Here is a 5,504-nt window from a genome sequence, read left to right on the forward strand (position 1 = left end):
TCCTCTCGTTTGCCTGAGAGGGAATGGATTTAGTGATAATAATCCTAAATCATTTGTTCATTAGAGAGACAGTGGTACTTAAGGAAAAAAGATGTAACTCAGGGGTATTTCGGTATTTGACCTAGTTGAGGTTACGAACAACATATGAAGGATCAACTTATTGATGACGGTTATATCAAATGGACACATAATATATCTACAGTCCTGTTAGTTAACGAATGTTGATTAACTACATTAAAGAGTTTAACCAGTTAGCCTCGGATCGTTGGAACCCATGATCTGTAGGTTTATCGGGTCTCCTTGTTAACACAATACAGACAAAATTGAAAAAGTAGGCGAAGTAAGAATTTGAAATGTTCAAATTCGGGTTTTAGAGAGATTTGTATTTTATATAAGAGATAATTTACAATTGAGCAATTAATTTATTAATTAATTATTTTTTAGGGTATACTTGATCATTAGCATGAAAGTGTTTTCTAAAACTTGATTAATGTGATTAATCAAAGCTATGTGTCAAAGAAAATTTAATATGTGATATTAAATTTGTTTATTTTATTTAATTGAAATTGTTTTAATTAAATAATTATCAAAAATTGAAAATTGTATTTTACTTTTTTAATAAAAAATTAGTTAGTGGAAAAATTCAATTGTTGTTTTCCCACTAACTTAGTGAACTTTGAAGTGGCACTTCTCAAGCTTGACACCTAGAGATTACATGATAGTGGAGTTTGAGGTGGAAGACATACAAAATGGGTTTTGCATGTGTTTTCCATATAAATGGCTTTGATTTGAAAATTTCAAGACTAATGCTTCCACAAATTTGACCTAAACTCTTCCACCTCAACTCTCCTTCTTTTTATAGTGAAATTCCCTTATTTTTACTAACAAAAGCGGTCCCACGACCGTGTTCTTCACCCGAAGAATAGCGAAGATTTACCCTTGTTGGTGTCATTTGTGCACGGGGAGGAAGTTTGCGATGAAGTCTTCAAATGTTGTATTTTCTATCCCTCTTGCATGCTTATTCTTGTTTTTATTGCAATTAGAACGTTGTGGATTTCATCGCTTCCACTGTGCATGCGTTCTTTATGTTCCATCACACAAGAGGTGGGAAAGAACTTCTCTAGGAATTGTTTCTACATTTCTGACCATGAGGTTATACTACTTAATGGTAGGTAGTAGAACCAGTCCTTCACCTTGCCTTTTAGGGAGAACGAAAATGCCCTCATGTTCACACCCCAATTGGCCTCATCCTCTCACATACAATATGGAACTCTTTGAGGTTCTTGAGCGGGTCTTCACTTGCAAGGCCATAGAAGGAAGGAAGGAAGTAAGTGAGTTAAGCAATATTTTAGTTCAAATGTATCTGTTGCCATAAGGTACGCGATGCATAAAGGTTATCGAGTGGTGTTAGGAGTGGCGAGCTCTCTTAGAGTGAGCTCGGTTTGGTCAGTCATTGTCTCATCTTCTTCAGGGCTTTCTTCTTCATACTCTTCTTCTAATGTTTCTTCTTCACGGATAGGATCGTTTTTCACGGTTTATGCCCTTCTTTCACTTTTAATTCTCCTCTCTTCCAAGTATATCTCTGTAAAGTATAATAGTCTAGATCCCTCATGAGAGTCGATCATGCACCAAAAGAGAAATGAGTTAGCAGGAAAAAACCTACAGGCCTTTTAACCAAGAAATCTATTGGCTCCCCAACAACGACGCCAATTAGATTGGACCGAAAAGGGCATCGTAAACGCCTTCCGATCCAAATCAAATAATAATAACCAAGTGAAGTATGGAGTCGAACAACAGGGAGTCACAACGATTCCTTAATAAAAAAAAATTTAGAGCATAATAACCGAAAGGAGGGGGAGTTGATTAGAATTATTTCAATAGAAAATAAATTTGCATGAAATTTAAATGGGAATAAGAGAGAGATTTTTGAAATTTAATAGTGAAAAGATCTAGCTTGGGTTTGATGTTATGTTTTCCCCAATTAAATTAATTGATCATTGAACTCTAGATCAAACATTCTTTGCTTAAGCTTAGCCAAATTAATTAGAATCCTAATTAACCGTCCTAATTATCTAATTAGCTAACATGAGAAGACAAATCCGCTTTAAAAACATTAACTAATCGCATTAAGCTTCAGTGAATATGCTAGGATGAACAAATAAATTTCCATTGTCTAATTAACTCATTCAATATCATTTCTACATCAAGATTCATTAAAGTGGCCAACTTCACAATTAATCAAGTTAATAAAATCTTTTTTATTCCTAATGGTTCATTGCCTTAATCAAAGTTAAACCTAAGCATGGAATCACATAAACAAGTATTTGTTGTCAATCAAATACATGGAAATGTAATTCATAGCAGAGAATTCAGAGTAGAAATCCTTAAACAAGAGTTTGAACAAAATAAAACGTAGAACAAGTCTTACAATTAACCTAAGAAAGGGAGAAACTATCAAACCTGGCTAAAAGTGTTACCTTTAGCCTTTAATAATCCTCCAAATACAATATATTAATCTTCAAGATAACAAAAATGCTTAAAAACAAGTGTTCATGGTGGAAAAGAGAAGAAAATAGGTCTAGAAGAGGAAAAACGGGGTGATCCCTTGTCAAATTGAGAAAATTTCTCTTTGATACAAAAGCACAGTGCCGCAAATGCTAGAGTGCAATGCTTGACACTAGGAGCTAGAAAACCCCCTTGCCAAAACGCAACACTGTGTATATGTGTAGCGCTTCTGCACATGAATGCACTCTGTCAAAACACAGAGCGCCACGGTACTCTCTTAATATCCCCCCTCAAACAAGAAGAATGGTCAACGACACTGAGTTTGGATCTTAGATAAAAGAACTGAGAGTGCATGAGCGACTTTGTTAAGTAGTTTGCCAACTGATCACTTGAAGTAACATATTGAATGTCAAGCATGCCATGTAGAATTGTCTTTGACAAAGTGCACATCAATCTCAATGTGTCTCTAGCACGACCACTTGATGAAATGGGGAAGGTTTGTGGGACAACAACACCGGTAAACCTCTACAGAAGATTGCAAAGACAAGGTTACTATTGGCCCTAGCCTGATATGATATGGCTAGGGATGCAAAAGCTCAGCATGAAAAATAAGAACTATTGCGAGAGCTTCAACGCTAATATTATCACACCACAAAATTGGCTTTTGTGATGATTTGATAAATAATTCATATAAGAATTGTTGAAACTACGCAATTTTGAGGAAGCGTTCACAAGGGCCCGATATTCAGACTTATACATGATTGGGCAACCACACTTTGTTTCTTGGACAACTAGGATACTAGATTATTGCCTGCAAATACACAATAGACTGCAATGGATTTTCGATTATCAACATTCGATGCCCTATCAGCATCGATAGGTTGTGACTGATAGAATGGTGCTCGATTCGATATGAATCTCAAAATGCTTTGTGCTACTGTGATAATAAAGTACTCATTTTACAGCTTGCTAGTGAGCATTTGTTGGCACATGTAGAAATTGACTAAGTTGATTAATGATATAGACAATATCCAACCGAGTATTTGTCAAATATTGTAGAGCTTTGATAGCATTTCAGTGAATAACTGGGTCTTCAGGTAAAGTCCCATCATTTAAGGGTAAATTTTTGCCCAAGATGCATGGAAATGGGGCTCGTTTTACATTATTCATCTTCAACTGAAAGAGTAGATCATCCACATACTTTGAGTGATTAAAAACGATGCCAGAATTCAAATAATGGATTTGAATGCTAAAAAAACAACTCAATGGTCCCAAATATTTTAAAGAAAATTAAGAATCTAGATGTGTAATTAAAGTAGAAATCAGATTTCCATAATTCCTAGTAACAATTACATCATCAACATATACTAGGAGGAAGATGAATGAATTGGCATGGTGAAGGGAAAATAGGGAAGTCTCTAACCTGTAATTTTTAAAGCTCCAAGGTAACAAAACACTTTTCAACATTTGTTATATGCTCGTGGCACTTGTTTAAGCCCATAAATTTTCTTTTCGAGACGATAGACACAATCTGGATAATCATTATTACCGTAACAATAAGGTTGACACATATAAACATCTTCATCCAATTTACCATTTAAGAATACATTTTTGAAGTCCAATTGTCAGATTGCCCATTTATTTGAGACATAAACAAATCGACTAGATGTGTATGGATGATAAAAATATAATTTGATCTAGTCTTAATACATACACTATCAATAAGTAATAAACTTAGGAATATTCCAATTATCGTACCCCACAAGACTAGATGCAATTCAAATTGTTTAAAACAATGCAAACAATAAAACCAATGGTAACCAGTTTAGATGAATGATGATTGGATTTAGTGTTGAGTTTAAACAATAAACAATAGTTGCTAAATAGGGATTAAAGTCTAGTGTCAACCAAAAGAGTTATGCCTTGGGCTATGTGGCAACATCATGTCGATAGTGACACAACATGGACAAAAAATTTCTTCTATTCGGACTTGTCTCAAGTTTCTTTGAAAGGCTAAGTAGCTAATCCTATATCTTTATGGCTAGCTAAATCTTAGATCATATTCATGCAATTTCTAAATCCTATGGCGTACCTTATCTCTAAGGTTAAATGATCATCTTATCTCTAGGCTTTTCGTCTCATATTCTTTTGTAAAATCAATTTTCCTTTTAATATTCTCATAAAGACTCCATTAGGTATTTTAAATTAAGTGGCCAATTCAACTTAACAAATAAATATTAAAATCAACAAAGGAGATATAAAAGTCAAGTTGACATGATGAGTTAACATTTGCTAAAAGCCATAAGATCTTAAGGTATCCACATAACTAAATCCCTTAGAAATTTAGCTCATGACTAAGAAAGAATGAGCAAATTTCATTTATTCAAAATTTATGATTACAATATTAACGTTCAAAGAATAATGAAATGAGAAATGAAAAGTGCAAAAGAAAACCAAAGTAATGCTGGAAAAATACATTAAAAGACAAATTCTCACTCTCTAGTATTCTTGAAGACGAATTCAACTTTTCTCAGGGATTAATTCTCTCTCTTCACTCGTTGATCCCATAGGATAAAGATGACCTTGACCAAGGATTATTTAGAAAAACTCTCGTTTTTGAAGAAATTGTGGATGGAAGTGGTGAGATTTCTCTTTTAAGAATGGAAATTCTTCCCGAGGGAGTTGCCAATCCTTTATATAGACTCAAAGTTGTTGATGGAGGCCAAAAACGGTGCTCTAAACATTTACCAAATATTTTCGTTGCTAAATAAAAACTATGGAATGAGAAAGTAACAACCACAAACGATTGGACATGAATCTGAAAAATTAGGATTTTGGTGCATGGCAATGCATCACACTACTGCATTGATGCCAAACTTCGCAAAATAGTTAAATTCATAAAAATAGGTCAAAACAGTAAAAACATACTTTAGATAGTTTAAGGGCCAATACTTGATTAATTTATCTAATTTAGGCCAATTAAAGGGGTAAATAACATG

The sequence above is a fragment of the Benincasa hispida genome, chromosome 9 (assembly GCF_009727055.1).
Source record: "Benincasa hispida cultivar B227 chromosome 9, ASM972705v1, whole genome shotgun sequence".
NCBI lineage: Eukaryota > Viridiplantae > Streptophyta > Magnoliopsida > Cucurbitales > Cucurbitaceae > Benincasa > Benincasa hispida.